At 41.4% G+C, this 21,677-nt stretch overlaps 2 long non-coding RNA genes across 3 annotated transcripts in view; one reads left to right on the forward strand and one right to left on the reverse strand.

Annotated features, from left to right (window-relative positions):
* Positions 1-21,677, reverse strand: part of LOC309532556 — a 70,823-nt gene that overhangs the window by 267 nt on the left and 48,879 nt on the right. Inside the window, exon 3 of one of the 2 annotated variants that reach the window (XR_014219925.1) lies at positions 1-227. This exon is cut by the window's left edge and continues 267 nt beyond it. This is a non-coding gene — a long non-coding RNA (uncharacterized lncRNA). Of the gene's footprint in view, positions 228-3,350; positions 3,551-21,677 lie in introns of those variants that run through there. The other variant, XR_014219926.1, reaches the window with a different exon arrangement.
* On the forward strand, positions 3,488-17,390 carry LOC309532552. Its single transcript, XR_014219921.1, has 3 exons — positions 3,488-3,608; positions 11,937-12,228; positions 16,011-17,390. It is a non-coding gene; the product is annotated as an uncharacterized lncRNA (long non-coding RNA).

Genomic DNA, 21,677 nt, shown 5'->3' on the forward strand with positions numbered 1-21,677 from the left:
GACCATCCTTGTTTCACTGACATTGAATCCTTTATTCCTTTGTATGGGAAAGAAAAACGGCAATCTGATGTGTCCAAGAATCAGCCAGATATACTGCATGGCACCAGATATAGTCCGTGTCGCCACTGTAAAAGCTTCAGGTTCTGACCAGTCTGCCAAATTCCAGTGTACTCAGACGCTGCCCTCAACAACCCCATTTTCAAGGATGGGTGTCTCTTCGGGGGAGGCTGCCAAGGAAAGGAAGTAGTGCCAAATTATTTGGCAGATTTGTGTTTCGCACAAATAACCAGTTCCCGAATTTTATTGGCAACCTTAATAATACTTTCTTGGGGGAGCGGGGAGGAAGAGAGAGAGAAACATACCACCATACTGCAAAGCAATAGGTTGGGAGGGAGGGGGAGATTGCTAAATTGTTGTGGGCACCTTTCCAGAGGTCCATAGTCAATTGATCTAGTTTAGTGGGAAATGGAAAGATAGGACTTTGTTCTCTTGATGCATGTTATCAGATACACATTTTAACTGTAGCCACAACTTTGCACCTCATTACCTTTCTGGTGCACTAACCAGCTTCTGTGGTACCAGGTGCAAAATGAAATGCAGTGGGGCTTAAGGCTCATGAAGTGAATGGCCAAACAATCATATCCAGTCACTTGTAATTTTGTCATTACCCCTTCCCAGTGAGTGCAAGACATGGCCTTTCCTCAGTGTTCAGAATTCTGAGAGATTATGAAGGATAGTCTTAATTTTAAAGGTAAAGGGACTCCTGACTGTTAGGTCTAGTCGCGGACGACTTTGGGATCGCAGCGCTCATTTCACTTTACTGGCCGAGGGAGCCGGCGTACAGCTTCCGGGTCATGTGTCCAGCATGACTAAGCTGCTTTTGGCGAAACCAGAGCGGCGCATGGAAACACCGCTTACCTTCCTGCTGGAGTAGTATCTATTTGCACTTTGACATGCTTTTGAACTGCTAGGTTGGCAGGAACAGGGACCGAGCAACGGGAGCTCACTCCGTTGTGGGGATTTGAACCACCGGCCTTCTGATGGGCAAGCCCTAGGCTCTGTGGCTTAGACCACAGCGCCACCAGCGTCCTTTGTCTTCATTTTAGGAGGATTCAATACTACCAGGATGCCCTTAAAGCAAGGTCAAGTTTCATCAGAATCCCTTCCTAAAGTCCTTTAGATTGCCAGGCCCAGACCATCTATGCCTGTGAATCTTGGTAAACAGGTACAGTTAGGAAACATAAAGTGAGTTTGGGGGCAACTAAAAACATGTGAGCCACTTCCCTTGAGAAATATTCCTAATCCTATTGAAATTCTTATGCTTGAATAGGATCCTCCAAGCATTCCAAGTATGCCTTGAATTTTGCCACAGGAGAATCATAGAATCATAGAGTTGGAAGAGACCACAAGGGCCATCGAGTCCAACCCCCTGCCAAGCAGGAAACACCATCAGAGCACTCCTGACATATGGTTGTCAAGCCTCTGCTTGAAGACCTCCAAAGAAGGAGACTCCACCACACTCCTTGGCAGCAAATTCCACTGTCGAACAGCTCTTACTGTCAGGAAGTTCTTCCTAATGTTTAGGTGGAATCTTCTTTCTTGTAGTTTGGATCCATTGCTCCGTGTCCGCTTCTCTGGAGCAGCAGAAAACAACCTTTCTCCCTCCTCTATATGACATCCTTTTATATATTTGAACATGGCTATCATATCACCCCTTAACCTCCTCTTCTCCAGGCTAAACATGCCCAGCTCCCTTAGGCGTTCCTCATAAGGCATCGTTTCCAGGCCTTTGACCATTTTGGTTACCCTCCTCTGGACACGTTCCAGTTTGTCAGTGTCCTTCTTGAATTGTGGTGCCCAGAACTGGACACAGTACTCCAGGTGAGGTCTGACCAGAGCAGAATACAGTGGCACTATTACTTCCCTTGATCTAGATGCTATACTCCTATTGATGCAGCCCAGTTAGAAATTCAGGAGAAATTCAGTGGGAACTCTAGAACAAATCTGAGTCTATTGAGGGAGGGGATTGTATGTGGATGGTACTGGGACATTGCATTGAAGGCAAGCACATACATTCATGATTGGTTTAAAATAATAATATAGTGATTCTAGGAATTAGGATGGACTTCTTATATCACACTAGATATACCGGTAATTTGATTCCCAGCTCTTGGAAAACTGAGGCACGAGGAAACTTTTGCCCAAGAAGTGACTATCTTATGACTTTTCCTTGGCTTCCTTACCTTCGATTTGCTTCCTATTTATCACACTGTGAGTCCATGAGTTGTATCAGACACTGTGTGAGTGGAATTTTGCTCACCCAGCAGTATGGGCATAGCCAGGATTTTTGTCAGGGGGGTGAGCAGCCAAAGTTCTTGAGCTTTTTTTGATCTGCCCGCCCTTTCCTCACCTGCCCCCTAAATCTGCTACAGAGGGCCCCCCCAACACTTTGGAGCAGCTTTTGAAGATGTGTGACAGGCTTCAGGTGAGAGAGTGGGAGGAGGAAGCCCTGTTGTGCATGGTCATTTTCATAATGGTAGTCTTACACAACAGAGCAATTAATCTATATAAGCTAAAGTGTAATGACTTGGGGGTGGGGGTTTCTAGCAGTGAGCACAGGATTTGGGCAGTGAACACTCAATGGTACCTAAGATGTCTGGAGCAAAGGACAAAGTTCAAAATCATTGGAAACCATTGCTTCCATTGGTTTAAAACAGTCATATTCTGAAGTGAAATATTAGAGAAAATGGCCCTTTTTAATTTCCTAAAAGGTGCTGTTTGTAATTTCACTCCTTCTTAGTGAGGTGTCTACTCAGAGGCGGGGGGGGGGACCACACAAAAATGTGGTTTTAAATGGGAAATATGTATACTTGGCTATTTTGATTTCAGGAACTTTGCAGTGAGGAAATTGTGGCTTATGAACTGGCAATTAATGTCATTACCAGTAAACCCTGACACCACTTGCTACTATTTTAATTGTGTGTTTTACTAACACCAGACCCCTCCCCTCTGATAATGGAGCTCCTCCATCCCCACCTGCAGCCTAAACTAGTCTTGTAAACCCGCCCCCCCCCAAATCAAGATCCAAATGGAGGAAATGCTTGAAATGTTAAGTAATGGGCTATCAAGTTGAAATAGAACTTTATTACTGTTTTCTACTTGCAGACATAACAATCAAAATATTAAGATCCTGTACAACATTTTTTCTAGCTCCTAACATTAAAGAAGGGGGGGGACAGGGGAATTGGTTTCAGAAGATTATTTTGATTTGCTATTATTTTATATTAAAACAGAGGAACATTTCCAAAGTCCTCTGGTGTATTTTGTAACACAAGTGTTCATTTTCCCCCTTCTTTTTAAAAATACTTCCTTTGTGACATATGAAACAGTAACATTTTTCCCATGGTTTGGAGGAGAAAATGAAATCCAGATTTGTAATTCCTAAAAGGAGAAATTTGATCCTTTCCAATGTTTAAGTAATATTTCCTGTAAAACATACGAGGCCATCTGCAGAGCTGTTTCCAGACACATTTTGAAGTGGCAAGGGCAACTGAAAGAGAGGAGAATGGAGCCTGTCATTTCACCGCTGGGAAATGGAACATTAAAAGGTTTCTAAAAGCTGGTTCTACCATTTTATAAAGTATTCAAGCCCTGCATAGTTCATAATTTGTTTAATCTGCTCACCTTTTTATAGATAGGGAGTGGGGAGAGAAGGGGAGATTCTGGCTGGAAGGGAATGTATACAAACTCTGATTCGCCTCAAAGAGGCCAGTGAGCATGCAAGAATTACTGGTGCTCAAAGCTGAATTGTAATTGTATTTTATTTTTAATAGGTGCAATGGAGACATTACAGGCAAATCCTCCCCTATAAGGATTGGACAAGCTGAGCCTTATTTGGGGAGAAAACACAGAAATGCGGTCTTTTCTATCTGTTACAGAGTTGTGTTTTATTGTTAATCTCCAGGGTCACCTTATGAATTCATGTTAGTAAAATGTTACGGCCTCATTATAATATTCACTTTGTGAAAGGCCCTGCATTTATCACATCCCAACCTTGGATGAATATAAATTAAAAATGTGCATCTTTTTTTTAAGGAAAGGATTTCATACAGTTAGTCCTCCCTCCCTTGCCAGCCCTTCCCCAGTTATAGAGAAATTCTAAAACTGATCTTTTGTTCCAGTTTAGGAAACACCTAAATTCTCATTGCTTCCATAGCTCAAAGTTAACATTTCCTTTGTTGTTTGTTTGGCTATAGAATGGAACTTCTAAACTAATGTAGGACCAAAGATTACCAGCCCCCTCTGTCTGATGGGGCCATTCACCCCCCCAAAAAAAAATGGGGGCGGGAATTCAGCTACTTTTAAGAGGTCCTTAGTGTATTCAAATACATTTTGAGCATGGCTTCTTTCTTCCTCCACCATAAAGACTTTGTGTCATGATGTTGTGTTGCTCAGACATTCTGATCAGAATTGAGAAGGAACACTGCCACGCTGCTGTGCAGTTGTGTGAAGCAGCACCAATGAATCTCTTTTATGGGAAAATAAGGAAATTTAGCAGCCTTGTCAAGAAGAGTAGACAGTCCCACCCCACTGATGAAATTGCCAAGTTCTTGATAACTATTCTAATCTTTATGTGACATTTTATCCCTGCCTTACCTCCTGAACCAATGAAAAACCTCAGTTTAATATTTTGGACAAGCACTGTTGCGCAGGACTGAAACAGTTACATCATAGTTAAACACTTTTATATTTGTTTCATGTTTTCTATAAGAATGAGAATGTTTTTTTACCACTTTATCTTTTGATTAATTGGTATATAATTTTCGTTAAAAAATACTATTTTTTCCTTTGGATGTGCAACTCAATGACCATTCTTGGAAAAACAACAACAACAGGTACACAATTGTCTGATAAATGGTGTTTTGCCACCCCAATAAAAGCACTAGGACTGCATACTCCTTCCTCACCACTCCCTTTCTATTCTCCCCTTTTGCCACCCAGCTTCAGTGAACCAAAAACCTTGAAAGGTCTCACTTAAAACTAGGATATGAAACCAGGAGACGGGAGAGTGGGGGTGATCCTGTTCTCCCATGGCATGTTCAGTATCCCTGAATACCAACCCTGTGAATGGGCTCTTTGTTTTCCCATGCATGTTTGTCTGCCTTGTTATTCTAAGCTTACTTTCTCCGCTGTTGTTCCAACTACAGTGGTACTTCAGGTTACAAACACTTTGGGTTACAGACTCCACTAACCCAGAAGTAGTACCTCAGGTTAAGAACTTTGCCCCAGGATGAGAACAGAAATTGTGCGGCAGTGGCGTGGCGGCAGCAGGAGGCCCCATTAGCTAAAGTGGTACCTAAGGTTAAGAACGGACCTCTGGAACGAATTAAGTTCATAACCAGAGGTACCACTGCACAGTCATAATTATCTGCCTCTCCAAATTCAGCCCCAATTGGATGGCATGATCCACATGTGTCCATTTATCAGATAAAAGAATCTTACAGTTCCTATCAGATTTTATGGGCATGAGGGTACTTCAAAATTATGACGGCAACTTCAGATCCTATAGGTATGAAGCCAGAAAGAACCTTCAAAGCTGTCACTTCCATTTCCTACAAAAGCAAAACACTTTGTAAAAGGAAAAAAAAAATACACACACATTACTGCTGAATTATAAATGAGATCTGGTATTTTTGTGATGGTACAAATCGAAGGCTTTCTACATATTGTTAGAATACCAATTCACCCTTACTGGTCTCTACTACCTACCACTGTATAGAGTCCCCTGAGAGTCATCCATTTCTCATGAGATTACTTCAGCATCACATTACCGCTACCACATATCCATTATATATACACTTTCAGACAAGTGGAAGTGTTTCCACAAAAACAATCTGGAATCTTGGCTTAAAACTGAAGTTTTCTGTCAAAGCAAAGAGAGTAGTCTAAAAGAGGGCTTATTTTTGTTTTGTTTGTACAAATATGTTGCTTTTAGATGGCTGTGGGGAAAATGCACAGCAGTTGGGCCACTCTTTTGTTTCAAAGCAGCAATCCCAAACCATGTACTCAGTAGCAGCAGGTTCCTTTTGTGTATGAGAAATCAGGCTTCATTCATTCCATGGGAAGCTTTTTTGGAACACAGCCTGAGAGGGTAAGCCTTGTTATGCTGGCAACTTTCTTATATCAATGCACTGGAGCTCCCATATATCAATCAATCAATATATCATCTGATATCGAGACATACTTAGAGAATTCTCTCCTATGGTTCATGATAATGCCTGATAAGCTTACTTTGCAATGCCTTTACAGCTCGTCTGAACTTTGAAACTATCAAACTTTTTGCAGGAATTTAGGGAACAAAGGAGGGGCTGAAACTGTCTCTTTTGCATTTAATGCAAGGAGGCTGTGAATTATACCCAAGTATAAAAGCCACATCGGTCTGTTCAAAGATGCAAAGGCATTTCTGCCCAGAGGTCCGTCCCCCCCCCCCTTATCTTATATGTGTCTTTAAGGCATGATGATTACGGAAACAAATGAAGCCCTTGGTTAGATACAGAAATGGAAGAGGCTATCCCATTCCCCCTGACAACTATATTTCTATATTCTGATAGCCATCTGCTGGAATCAGATGGTATATGTCTTGTAACATCTGGATAATGGGGTTTCAACTGTAATCTCATTAATTTAATATTTCTGTTTAAGAGATAAGGCTGTCTTATACGAGGCTTTCCAAGATGGGCAAGACTTTTGTTATGCATGTAGGGCACAATTCAAAGAAAGTTAAGTGCACCCAAGTCCTAATCAGTGGGATTTCAGCTTAATTTCAAGCCAGACACTGGCTTCAGTTACAGATGAGGAAAGTCTCTCCTCTTTGATTAGGGATTTCAGTGGCACTTAAGTGCACCTAATTTTCTCTGGATCTCACTCTTAGTCTTTTTTTATATTTAGTTTTCTCAAATTTTGAACCTATTCCTGTTGCTGCCAATAAAAATGCGCTGCTTATCTCAACCCCAATCAAGCAAGGTCAGTGAACTGTGTGACATCATGCACTGGGTAAACAGATGTAAATTTTACATACAGTGATTTACTATTACTTTTCACCAACTTCTTCCTTAGGAAGTCAGTATTTTTATTGAGCACAAGGGGCCTTTAGCATAGGTCAAATGTGTGCCTACAACAATGCATAGTAGAATTTTCACACATAATTATTTCATTTAGGAAGTTTCATCTTTGAATGGGTACTGTTTCCTAAAGGAAAGTGAAAATAATTTCAGTTTTCTTTACATTGAATATGCTTTACAAATACTTTATTTTGAGTGCTACCAGTTCAACATTTTTGCTTTTTAATATCATGAATGTGGATTCATTTGAAACTGGTACTTTAAGAGTCATGTGAGCATATGGTAATTTCAGTTCTTCACTTAACAAAATTACATTTAGGTACTGCATGACCCCATATAACTACATTCTCTGGTGAATCCTTAGTGCTCCTTTGGCCGAAAGCAAATAAAGAGAGCACCAAATTCACAGTTTCATTATTTTAAATATAGCTAAGATAATTCAGTTTAGATTTAGCAATATAAAGCAATGTAATATTGTGTGTGATCTTAAAGGCACCCGAACCATGTGTTATGCTGACACTTTAAAAGTTGTTATTGTTTTTTTAACACTTTGTTTTAAAAAATGTATATACCAGAGTCCAAAGAAATTCATTATAATGTATCATGGACAACAGGAAATGGGACTGGTATGTTTTCGTTGGTCATGATTCTGTATCCATTATGATGAATTTCTGTATCCTGGATAAAAGAGAAAAGGAAAAGCCCCTTTCCCTCCTTTCCCCATTCTTTTTCCAAGCTAATCTCCAAAATCTTGGGGGCATTTTCTTTTGTATTCACTTCAGCATGTACACAAGGGCCTTTCCCTCTCAGCTTTGCCTCTGCTATCTCCATTTGTTTCTTAATGCTTCTATTCATAATTCCATTCATTTCTCCCAGTCACAACAGCATCCTTTTTCTGTTCTGCCATCTACAGTTGTTTCTCTTCCAGCGTCACAATGGCATCCTTTGTCTGTTCCAGTCCTCCAGTCAGCTGAGTGGATGACCACTCCATTCCAATGTTTGCTGTTGTCCATTTTGCCTTTAGCTTTTTGTGTTCAGGATGTTCTGGGTCAACATCCTTTCCCACAGGTCCTGTGCATTCTTTAGTCTGTTTTTGCCCCCCCCCCGATCTGATCTTCTTTAATATTCCACACATTTCAGCTCTTAATTCTATCAACTGTTCATCTAGTAATTTTTGCATGATACCAGCAATCACTGAGGCATTCAGCATTGTTTTTGCCATCTTGAGTTATATTATTCTCCCCTTGGCAGTCTCTGCTTCCAGAAAAATGTGCCCGTTTCTTTAAATCAGTATTCCATTCTGACACAGATAATATTTACTTTCGTTTCCATGTCTAAAACAGCCCACAAACAACAGAGAATTAGAGATGGTATAAATTGTAAATTTTAGACAGGATAAGAGGTACATATCTCTTCAGTTATAAACTTTCAAAGTCATCCATAGTTAAGGTAAGCTTTTTGGTCTACTTTTTGCTTGTTAATTAATGCTTTTTCATCTTCCAGCGGTTTCTGGATGCAAATTAACTGGCAGATAGTGTATCCAATTAGTACTTACTTCCAGTCTTGTAAATAGTTAAAAGAAGGTGGTATTATCGACCTGGTGCCCTAATTTAAGAGCTATGATGCAGTGCATGGGCTTGATGAATGTTCCTCACCTGAGACACTTCTCCAATCCTGAAAACACCTTTGTTCACGGTGTGATGAATGTCTTCTTCTGGGCCTGAGGGGTTAATCCCTGACCCCCTTATCTCAAAAGGAAGTTTTGGTAATCAAGATCTTATGCCTTGGTTGCCTTTAATCACTGCATAATTATCTCTGCTGACATGAGTGTCAGCAGCTGATCACTAGTCCGCTATCATTCCTCCCCGGAAGTCAGAGGTGACTATTTGTTTTTAAGTAAGATTGTGTGTGTGTGTTTGTTCCAGCCCAATGAAGGAGGAAGCCTCAAGGGGAATGGGGTGAGGGACTTCCTTCACATTGCCTTTATTAGCCAATAGGCTTGAGGGAGGAGCTGCCTGGTTATGCTGGGCTTGAATTTATTTTGGCTGTTTGGTTTATTTGGCATTTAATGTGGGCAGGTAAGTGGAGTGGTACATGGTCAGTATCATAATGCAGGGAGGGCACTTCACTTATCATCTCTCTAATGTTGGCCAGCTTAGGAGACTGCTTGATTTGCTGCTCTTGGGGCCTGGCATGTGCCACTTATTGAATGCTGAATAGTAGGGGTGTCTGGCACCTGTGCACACCTATGGCTTCCCTTGATGGGAAGTTGCTATTTGGCTCCTGTCACACCAGCTTGGATGATGGAGTTGATCTGGCGTGGTTTGGTTCTTAGCAGCAGGCAGAAGATTTCCTATCTGTCTGTGCATCTTATACCTGCCTACACTTGTTAGCTGTGATTGGTGCAATTTCTTCCCTGTTCTGTTTTAATAAATATAAGCTTCATACTCTGGGTGTGCCTTTTGCATGCATGTGTAGTATATTGGAACATTTAATTGTTTTACAGCAATTAGTCACTCTGTGCGTCAAATGAGTGGATTTGCTAGATATTGGGATGTTTCTGAAAAACAGCTGTATGGAGTCTAAAACAGTCCCCTGAATAACACTGTTGGCTGTTGCATTCAACTGTGAACATATTTGTGCATTGCTTTTACCCTTCTGCCTGCCAGCTTTATTATACAACATCCTTGATATTTCAGATTTATCTGTAGACTGATTTTAATTTTATAGTTAGGACTATAGTATTTTCCATCACAGGGGAAAAAGAACATTGTGCAATTTTGTTTTTTTGTTATTCAAAAATGTATCCCTTGACAACACTTTGCTGTCTTGTATCTTCATAATACAGCATTATTTGAATGTTTTCCAGTGCAAATCTACTTCCATACCACTTTGTTTCCTGAAGAACATTGACTGTATTACAGACACATTGGCTAGCAATCACATTTTTCTTCTTTGACACTGTGTGATTGCATTAAAGATAAGCATCTTTTAAAAACACTGCAGAAATCTAACAATCAGATTTAACCAAATACAGAATTTCTGTTTCTTATTTGTTTCATAAATTGTTCTGCTGCCACATGAGAACAAATAAGAAACAAACACCCTGGTATTGGTGGGATGAATGTATATTTCATATGGAACTCTCTTTCACCAAAGTAGATACTTATTAAATGGGTAAGAGTTTCCCCTTTCTTTCCTCAGATTAAGCAAATTAAATTATGTCTCCAAGTTTTGAGTGTACCTCTTGGCCTAATCCAGTTCTCTAAAACAGCACTCCTAACCCTCTGGATTTCACATGCCTGAAGGCTAAATGCAATTATAAAAACATGACTCTTCCCAGATGAACTTTCAAATCTGCCTTGTCTCTTGTTTATTGATGGAAGATTGAAGGAAATATTCAAATCAGCCACCTTTCAATTCTTTACCAGCAGCAAAATGCAGAAATCATTAGAGTTGCTATGTCAATGGCTCTGTCCCATCTTAATATTCAACCTAGTTTGGGGATAACTTAAAAAGAAATGCAGGTCTATTCATAATGCACAGCACTTCCACATTCTTTCATCTGATATTTGCAGAAGAATAGCAACAACCAGTTCATTTGGAATGCCTATTTAAAGATAGCAAAATAAAGTAATCTGCTGCAATGTTAAGTTGTTCTCAGTCCTAAACATTTGCAAGCAGGTTTAAAAAAAATAATCTTCAAATTAATGCATTGCACAAACAGTGTGACCAAAGCATAAGCTGCACTTTTACTTTAATTCTGCTTGTCACTGTATTATATTCAGTAAAGATCTATTTTGGAAACTTGGTATTCCCAACCTACTTAGAACTTCTTATAGACCAGTTTGGAGTGGGACACTAACTTGCTACCAATTTCTTGGCCTATGATAAAAACCCTTCTGTTTCTACCGCCAAACCTTTCAGGGGAGAATTTGCAACACTTTGGCACCATTTTTGAGCGAATCGGATAACATCAATTTTTTGGCGAAATTCTGACCCCGTGCTGTTTCCAACCAATAAAGCACTGTCTATCTGAGAGGTGCTTGGCTTCCTCTGTAAGGGGGACCATGATTTATAAATTGATATGATATTTTTGTGGTTTGGGGCTCTGATGGCTTAGACTATCTACAATCAAAACACTACCAAACACTTTGTCACTTTTTCACTTTGTTTAGTTTGGCTTAGACTACCTATGCAGCTGGGTATGACATGGACCAGTGTTAAGAGGGATTGGCATAAATACTTCATGTATAGTTTTTGGAGGATCTGTTGCAAATGTCCATAAACTGTGATTTGTTTAAATGGTAGCATCATTTTGCCAGCTTGAATTTTTTTTTTAAAAAAAATAAGAAGTTGGTGTCTTATTTTTGGAATCCTTCAGCATGCATGGAATTTAAAGAGCCTTAAGCTATGATGTTTTCCTTTCATAAAATTTATATTTAATCATATCTTTAAAAAGTGTTCTCATTCTGCCACTTGGTGTTATCAACCAAGCGGAACCCGTGAATGCAATGTTCTCTTTTAACTGTTTTTGTATTTCATTCCTTCACAACTTCTTAAATGGTACATGGTGTAAATCACAGTGAAGCATCCATGAGTAACATGTGACTTGCACTTAAGTGAGTGTTTTCTTTTTGAAATTAGAGAAGTTGCTGCCACAAATAATCTTGTATTTAGATTTTCCTGTCAGAATTCCAAACTCAAACTGGTACCTGTTCCATGTAATGCCATGTTCTTGACAGCAGGGTTTTTTATATATCAATCATCCCCACACTATTGGTTTCAGCTATTTAAACTTACTTAATTCCACAGAAATTTTCAATGAAAACATGACACTGAAATATGAGATTCAGATGCAAAAAGATTGGTGAAATAGTGTTCCAGCCATATGATGTCATGATGAGAGTCAGCAAAGGATGGCCAGTCCAGGGCTGCTTCATTACCTGCTAAAGAACTGGACCAGATCCATATATCGAAACTGAAACTGGTGGCCAGGACCCTTGCAACCCAAGCCAGGACCCTCACAGATGCCTCCCTCCAAGCCTCAAAAATCAAGCACTCTTTGTTCCACCATGTCTACCCAACAGTTCAGGAAACACATCAGGTAAGAAGATGCAGAAAGGAGAAGCAGTGCTCACCTAAGAGTGTTGGCCTTTTAAGGATTCACACTATTCAAGTGGGCAGGGACAAACTGTTCCCACTAGTGGCTGGTGTACATGGGACTGGTAGGCCAAAAAGCAGGGAGGCCAATGGTAGGTGGAGCCAGAATGAATGACAGGCAGAGCCAGCTAATTCTACGATACGATACGATACAATACGATAATCTTTATTGTCATTGTATCATACAGAACAATGAAACTGAAAAATCTACATAAGACATTAAAAACCCAACAAGCCTGCTATCCCAGCTATCCCAACCTGGTTAGCCCCCTAAAAACTCTGATACCTCATTTTTAAATACAATATACTCCCATACAGACTCCTTACAATGCATTTAAAACCAAATTGGCATTTGGGTAGAAACTGTTTCTCAGGCAGCAAGTCCTAGTCTTTATAATCCTGTACCTTCTTCCAGAAGGCAGAAGCTGAAAGAAATCATATCTGGGGTTCTAGTTTTGTCCCCCATCCTCCTCCCTGCTGAGTTCTACAAGGGCAATGCAAAGACCAAGAAGGGGGGAGTTGATAGGCAGTGCCAACACCTAGAATGGTTGTAAGAAGCAAGGAAGGCAAGTGAGAGCTGGCTGAAGGCAGACTGAGGTTGGGGCAGCACCCCATTGTCATGATGCTGTCAGCAGCTCCCGGCTGGATGCCCAGGAAAGTCTAAAGACAAGGAAAGTTTCTTACAGTCCTTTTTTATTTCATTCTTTACAGAGAGAGGCTATAGAACCCAGCCCCTTGGATAATGGCGTTGTCCCAAGTGACTCTCCACTCCCCGTCTCTCCCACTTCCTCATTTGTCACTTCTATGGGTGCTGCTATGTGCCCTTTGTCTTTGAGCTCTTTGCTCTCCTACTTTTATGGTTGCCAGCTTCTGGGAGACGGTGGGTCTGGAATGCTTTCTAATGACAATGTGTCAGCCGGGTGTTGTTCTGGCTCTACCATGATTTCCCAACTTTCCTCCTCATGCTGCCTCTGAGCTGCAACCTCCCTCAAACCCCTGTTGTAAATCTATACTATCTTCCTCTTCCTCCTCCCTGGAAGGGTCAGGATGGGGAGATGGTCTCCACCATTCCTCCTCTGCCCAGTCCCTGACACCCATCACTCCCCATAGACACTCTTCCCCTGCCTATTTCCCATTCCTAGTTCAAATCTCTCTATTCACCTCCAGCCTTGGTTGGAGCAAATTGCTCATTGGGAGCTTTCTATGGTTCTTCTTTGCTTGTGAGTAGTGAAAATAAAGCAGGATTAACACAAGCCACTAAACTGCCTCCTTCTTGCTAAAATTTCAGTAAGCAAAAAATTATTTCACAGTTAAGAATCATTTGGTTCTTAGACCAACTCACTTCTTCCTTCAGCACCAGACTTGAGTTTGTCTTCCAGGAAGCAGCTTCTCCTTCTACACCAATGAGCTACTTTTTGCTATGTATGCACAATCTTATCTGTACTCTGAAAAAAATGCTGCAGACTTTGTGGATAGGGCCTAGGTATACACCTCTGCTATCAGTATAGCTTCTGCTGTAACAATCTGCTCTACATGCTGTGGTTGGATCTTGGCTAGCAGACACGCTCCTGCTTCCACTCTGTGCATTGATTGTACACAAGATTTGTTTCCTAAACAGGGCTCAAGAGTTGAGGATAAAACAAACAAGTGATGTACATGCATGTGTGAACATCTTGTGATAGGAAAAGAATGTGTGAATGGAGCCTCCACAGGTTCCCACAGTACTTTGTTCAACCGGTGCAACATCTTGAAGTGTAGGTTCATTTTCTGTTGTACAGTAGCATGCACTATTTTCTTTGTTCATATAAATCACCTGCAGTGGCATGAACGAGTTAAAATACATTTATTTCCCTCAGAACTGCTCTAGAGTCAGCTATGCTGGTGGTCTCCACAAGAAATTCAAACTCTCTGCTGACCAAGTGAAAAAACACATGTTCATGTATCAGGAGGATATATAATCTTAGTTGAGTCAGTCTCAGTGACGATTCCACTCAGTGAAATCTTCACTTGGATCTCAGGTCTTAGGAATTTCGTGAGTCTCAAACAGCTAGAGAGAAGACTGTTAAACCTGAAGGATTTGACTGCTATTTTCCCTCCTTTCTCCTTCAGACTCTTGCCATTTCTCCCCCTGCAGTGGAAAGATTTTTGCCTTTTAAAAATTCACATATAAAACAGTCTTAAGAAGCGTTGGCCACTGGTTCCCTTAAGAAAATAACATTCCAGAATCCTAAAAGCTGCAGTGTGTTCCCTTAGTGGGTGTTTAGAAGCTTGTCATTTGAGAGTCTCTTTAGTTTGGCCCTCAAAGCTCAGCTTCCCAATATGTTCAGGAAGTGGTGCTGTCAGTCTTGTGAGCATATATGAGAATTGTTGGACGGGGTGGTGGTAGCAGAGAACATAGTGCAACACTAACTTCAGCACAATGGTGTCAGTTCCTAGTATGCCCTCAAGGAAAAGTGTGAGCAGGGGAGTCTCTGCTTTCCTTCTGTTATTCCCCTCAGTCAAGTTCCAGATGGGTGTCCCTGTGGCAACACAACACATATAGTTGCAGTTTGGGGGAAGTGAGGGACTCTTCTCTCCTTCCTCATTTCCCCCCTCATTTTTAATGGGTGCTTGCTTTCCTACAGAGGTTCTGCCAAGTGAGTGGAAAAGGGTGAGATTTTTTTGTTTGTGCAAGAGCAAGACAAAGGTGTGTCTGACCACTTTGAGCTAAGGTGGGCATAGGTTTCTAGGGACGCTGCTGCCTCAGGTGATAAGAGAAAAGCCCCAAGGAACATGTGGCAGCTGGGCTCCACCAAAACACTCTGACAGTGATGATCTACTGGTGAGAGGAATCTAGTATGGTAGCTCTTCTCTGCTCAACTTGCTCCTACCCTTGTTAGCAAAGTCACTTAAATAATGCAGAGTCCAGAGCGAAAAGAGAGATAGCACTTTACGGAGGCAAAAGAACAAAATCCTGTGAAATATACTCGGAGTCAAGAGTGGATTTCATGCTCTTTATTCAGCTCATAGTGGTGAGGAGGAATGGAAGTTCCCCCAGAATGTCTGCTTTAAATACATTATTTACACAATGGGCCCCATGTGATTGGCTAATTCCAGGATTCACCTGTAGGCCAATCAGGTTGTGGATTCACTTCCACCTGGAGCTGGATTGGGTGGCTCCTTTGGACCAATCAGACTGCTGCATTTTGGATCCTATTCAACTCAGTACATAACAGCCTGTGTAAGTTGAGGGTTAAGTTACAGAGAGGTTTTGTCTTCCCTCAGAACTACCTGGCCAATGAAAGCACATGCCACCTCAGTGAAGTTCATGCCACTCTGCTTGGTTGTTAAGCAGCATGCCCTCTTCTTGGTTAGCTGAGTTACTAATTGCAAAATTCACTCTTAAGTCATACATGGAATGATATCTGCTGTTACACTTCCTGCAGCCCTCATACGAGACTTCTGAATAAAAACTGAGGCTCCGAGACAAAAGAAAATCCAACTCTATTTTATGGCATGGGAGAGAGAAAGGCAAGAGCAAAGGAAGGACAGGAACAAATGGCAATTGTTTATAATACCCATTTTGTGAAGAGAGTGTTATTTCTCTTCATTGGAGAGAGAGCTACAGAAATTACTTCTGCGCCAATGGTGTAAGCTTACTCCTTTCTTCAGTTTGCTAAATGCTGCAGGGTTTTTTTCTCCCTCTTCTGGATATACACATACACAATTAAGTTTTCTTTCTTGCAGGCTAATATCCTGAAGTGTTTGGAGGCCCATCCAAGAGCCATCTGTTGCTTACCTCTGTGTTCTCCAGTTTGGGAGACCTCATGGAAAATTCAACACAGATCCATCTGCAGACAGAACAACAAAGTCAGCATTTAACTGTGCTGAATTTTACAGAATTTTCTCCTGTGGATGGTATTGATATCTTTTAAGTGAACGGAGTAATGTGGGAATGATTCTCTAAGTTATTGACAGGTGTCCAGAGAGGAGCTGTGTAAGAAACATTTTGATCCTTGAGAATCGCATCATAATGGATTGGGCTAATCTCCTGGCTTTTCAGATCTGTCCATGTCTAAGACATATCTAAGGTCACATTGTAGCTATAGACTAATCAGACTTCTTGCTTTATCTTGCTCAGATGCCAAGTTAAAGCACTTCCCAGGCTCTGACACCATTCCTGTTCTAAAAGGTCAGAGTTCCCAGATACACCGGAAAATATCACAGACATCCAGAGCCTCACATTCACTTAATAGCCATGGTATTGGAAAATATTTTTCTAACTGCTGGGAACGGTGTGTGAAATCCATGCCAGGACCTATTTCCTTTAAATATTCGGACAGTGGAAGAAGTTGATTTCAGCTTCTGCGTTTTCAAACTGCAGTTGAAAGCTTGCACTACAGCTTGTGTGTGTGTGTGTGTGTGTGTTAGTGGTAAAGTCGTACCTCAGAAGTCGAGCAGAATCCATTCTGGAAGTCTGTTTGACTTCTGAAATGTTTGATTTCCAAAGCGCAGCTTCTTATTGGCTGCAGGAAGCTCCTGCAGCCAAACGGAAGCCATGGAAGCCCCGTTAGACGTTCAGCTTCCAAAAGAACATTCAGAAACTGGAACACTCACTTCTGGTTTTCGATTGTTTGGGAGCCAGAATGTTTGACTCACAAGGCATTCAGTAGCCGAGGTACGACTGTGTACCCCATTGTAAAGGGCTGCCTAAATGAAGAAAAGGGAGCTGACCAGTCATACCACTATTTCTATTTCATTTAACAGGATAGGTTTAGGGTGGCAGAGTCCACAACCAATCACAAACTACCTGCCCTGTGCGGGAAAGAGGAAAACATGTAGGACAGATTGCATATGTAAGCCTAGCACATGAAATAGTATTTAATCGAGTAAGTCAGAGATCCTCAGAAAACCAAGTCACTTCTGTTTAGGTACCTTAATGAATGTTAAAATGTTTTGATCTCGATTTAAGATTTAAGATGGTGCTTTATCTTTGAATCCCAGAGAGAATCCTAGCTGAATTATTTTCACTATCCTTTTGATAGCAATTTAATATGCTGCTGACTGTCCCCCCCCCTAAAAAAAGAAGACGACATGTTGGAGACTGCATTCATCCACTTGTCCATATATCTACCATATTTTTCGCTCTATAGGACGCACTTTTTCCCCTTCAAAAATGAAGGGGAAGTGTGTGTGCGTCCTATGGAGCGAAGACGCCGTAGCCCCACGACCCTCTCCCGGCTGGGGAGGTGACGCGCGGCTATAGAGGCTCCTGCCATAGCTGCGCGTCACCTCTCCAGCTGGGAGAGGGTCGCAGGGGGCTGCTTTAGCCCCGCACACGTTCTCCCGGCTGGAGAGGTGAAGCGTGGCTATGGCAGGAGCCTCTACAGCCCCACGTCACCTCTCCAGCCAGGAGAGCGCGCGCGGGGCTAAAGAAGCACCCCGCGACCCTCTCCCGGCTGGAGAGGTGACGCGCAGCTACGGCAGGAGCCTCTATAGCCGCGCGTCACCTCCCTAGCCGGGAGAGCGCGCCCGCTGCTCTCTGACCTGCTCTTTGGGGCTGGTGGTGGGCTCCCCCCCGCCAGCCCCAAAGAGCAGGTCGAAAGGAACCTGAAGCCTGGAGAGCGAGAGGGGTCAGTGCACACCGACCCCTCTCGCTCTCCAGGCTTCCAAGGTAGCCACCTGAACGCACCTTAAACGGCACCTTGTTTTAGAGCAGGAAAACAAGAGGGGGAAAGTTCTCCCCCTCTCTGTGCAGCGCCTCCTGCCGCTTCACTGAAGGGGCGCTGGGCAGAGAGAGGGAGAATTTTTTTTTCTTGTTCTCCCCCCTCTAAAACAAAGTGCGTCCTATTGTCCGGTGCGTCCAATGGTGCGAAAAATACGGTATATATCCTTTGTTTGAGTACAGTGACTGGTTTTCAATAAAACCCCAGACACTTCACTTTTGCTTATGCTCACCTTCTCTATAGCTATGTTTGTATAATAAAGGGAAGGATAGAGTATGGGGTAGCTACCAACATCTTGATTACTGGATACCATCTCTCTCTGTTCTGATTTCATGCTATTTCCTTTTCATCCAGCACCATAAGAAGCCCCCTTTCTACAGTGCTGACACTAGAATATATCTATAAAATACTTGTATTAAATCCAATAAAGCTGTGTTTTTTACTCGTGTATAGTAATACTCTGGATAAATCTTCTTAAGCTTTCTGGGTCTTATTTGACACTAAATTAAAATCTGGTCTTGTATGGCATGTTCATTCCCTCACTTGTCTCTATTGTCTATGTCTTTCATTTGATATCAGAAAATCACCAGGGGAATGTCAACCTATATTTCCCCCTTTGAAGAAATTCATACACACCGATGCTGCTGGGCAGTCTTCAAGGTCGTTATTGTAATGCTTGGAAATTATCCCTCCAAAGTCTAATCAGTATTTTCGTTTGTGCTCCTTTATGTTCTGATTTCTGAAGTTTTCTTGCATAGATCAGCTTTTAATCAATCAGTCATTCTACACTTGTATAGCACTTTCATGCCATGGATCTGAGGAATATTTCCAAACAATATGATAATGTATACAATTACCTACAAATTATAGAGAGCTAAATTCTGGAACCGAATGCAAATTGTCAGATAGCTACTTCAGTGAGCAAGTTCACCAATTTCTAGAACCTCCTGTGCCAGAAGAAAAAAATAATACCATCTTTAAAACAGAGAGAGATAGATCTATGAAACAACAATTTCTAAACTGTGTGATAGCAGCCATTAGGCCTGCATAATTGACTTTGGTACACAAATGATAAAGGGCATGAAAAAGGCATAAAAATACCGCTATATTACTAGTTAGCAAGCAGGGTTGGAAACCGTAAGGTAATTTGTCCTTTCATGTACCTTCCAGAATTTTACGGATGAAAATAGGTGCATTTGATTTATATTGAACAGGCAAGTGGCTCCTACTGTGATAGTGTGCAAGCAAACATAAATGAGCTATTGAGAGCCCGTCATGCGCTGAATGCAGTGCTGGAGACTGAACTTCCAGTTGCTCCTCAGGGTCGCCTTGAACATTACAATCAAGTGGCAATGGCAGATACTCGAGTAACTTGCACATCTGCTTTTATTATATAGGAAGTGGGTATTTTCCCCTGTGAAAGGAGACATGTGGACCTTAGATGCACAGGGAATTCAAACATCATTATGCAGGAGAAGTGTGCACTGTCCCTCTTAGAAAGTTCAACTGGGAGCACAAAAACTGAACTCATACACCTGCTCCTTCTGATTTGACAATAATGCCCAAATCCATCCACACTCAGCTATAAAACTTCCTTGCTGGGTGGCCCTGGGGTAAGTCGCAATCTCATAATAACCCTATTTATAGGGTTATGTTCAGAACAGAAGGAGGGTGGGCATGGAATACCCAATAAGGTTATGAAAAATATCATGGCAAGCCCACTTGCATCTTCATCTCAAATAGGGGCTTCCAATGAATGGGACCAGCATCCTGAGCCAGAAATTTCTGCAAATTTCTGTCAAAATTTGGCTCTTAGCTCAATTTCAGGAGGAAAGATGCTGTGTGATTCTTTCTGTTGTGTGAAGATGATTCAAGATGCTTGAAGAGCTCAAAGAAGACATTGGAATGGTAGCACCAATTTCCCTGCAGAAATTTTACAGTTGTTCAATTCTTGAGCCCAAGCCCTGACAATTTGGTACATGAAATGGTAAGGTTTATCTTCATATTTCAGAGTTCAAAGTCTATTCCTAATGGGGAAAATGGCATTCTGATTTTCCCAAGTTGTTCTGGGATATATGCACCGAGTGAAATACCCTAATTTACCTCATTTTGCAAATTATGAATTACATACCTCTTTATCAGGTGTGTAGGAAAATGTTCTGAAATGTAAAATAGTAAATTGCTTCAAATCCCTGGAGGAGAAATGCTCAAGAAACAGATATTAATGTTTAACTCCTCCCTGTAAGCCTTGTGCTACTTGCAAGGCATCACTAACAGCATCAACCAGGCCCTCTTTCTATAACTGAGAATAGAAGCCAAGAAGATAGGAGGGTACTTTCTATGGCTCAGAGTGGTACTAAGTCTTTCTTTGGAACTCTGCTCTCAGCTACACAAGAGGAAAGCCGAATGCTTTATAGGAGATCATGCAGTCCTACCTAAAAGGACTGGCACAGGAGGTATTCCAAAATAGGAAAAATTGCATCCAATTCCCAATATTAAAATGAAAGTAGACTATACAACCTGCGTTGCCAATATTGCTGGATTTAAGATTTGGAATGAGGTTATTCAGACTATGCCCCTGTTCTGTCATTACATCAGAAATGCACAATTCAGTAACAAACGTATTCCCAAAGGCAGATTTACAGCCATTATTATGGGTTCCCCCCACCTCTAAATGTTCGGACCTCATTTTCTGCGCACCTGCTGTTTGAATCTGTACACGGTCACTCTGAATTCTACACTACAGCAGAAAATGTTATTTCTTTAAAAACGTATCTGCTTATCTTAAACAAAAATCAGCACAAGAGAGGAAGGTTAGATACAAAATACAGCTTATTTCACACTGCTGTCTTGTAGTGCCTTGACATCATAGGCCAAATTTGAAACTTCCTGCTTACATCAGGAACAATGTATTATTGGAGTCACTGACCTGCAGGAAGATGAGCAACAGATCTTTGACTTCCCAAAGCAGAGGCATTTATAACTTCTAAAATGATTGTGTTATCTACTTTGTAACACATAATCTTTCTTTCATACTCATAATATGTTGTTTCTGGTTTTTCTCCTTAAAGAACATTGGTGTGTGATGGCTATTTGATTACAGTAGCTGGGCTATGACTAGGGGTGTATCTGATCACTGCAGAGTGAGGCATTATCATTTTATTATTGACAAGGTTATGTTAATATTGCTTGATAGTCTAGGATGGTCAAAGGATGTCTCTTTATAGGAACTAACTTTTAGAAGATGGTTTGTTGATGCAGCGATCTCCCAAGAATGTTTTGAATAGGAAACCCACCAGGTGGCAAATCTCCCAACCTCATAGCTGGGGGTGGGGGGAAGTATGGATGAAAGCCTATGGGGCAGTGGATCTGTTGCATGCTATGGGTGTTCACGCAGCTTGTGGCCACCTATGCTCTACATACACTTTTAAATACAGTGGTACCTTGGTTTACGAACGTAATCCGTTCCGGAAGTCTGTTCTTAAACCAAAACCGTTCTTAAACCAAGGTGCACTTTCCCTAATGAGGCCTCCCGCCACTGGTGCCCTTCCACCATTCGATTTCCATTCTTAGACTGAGGTAAAATTCTCAAACCAAGACACTATTTCCAGTTTTGCGGAGTTTGTAAACCAAATCGTTCTTAAACTGGACTGCTCTTAAACCGAGGGTATATATCAAATATTACAAA

The sequence above is a fragment of the Podarcis vaucheri genome (genome assembly GCF_965113315.1).
Source record: "Podarcis vaucheri genome assembly, chromosome: 5".
In the NCBI taxonomy this organism is placed as follows: domain Eukaryota; kingdom Metazoa; phylum Chordata; class Lepidosauria; order Squamata; family Lacertidae; genus Podarcis; species Podarcis vaucheri.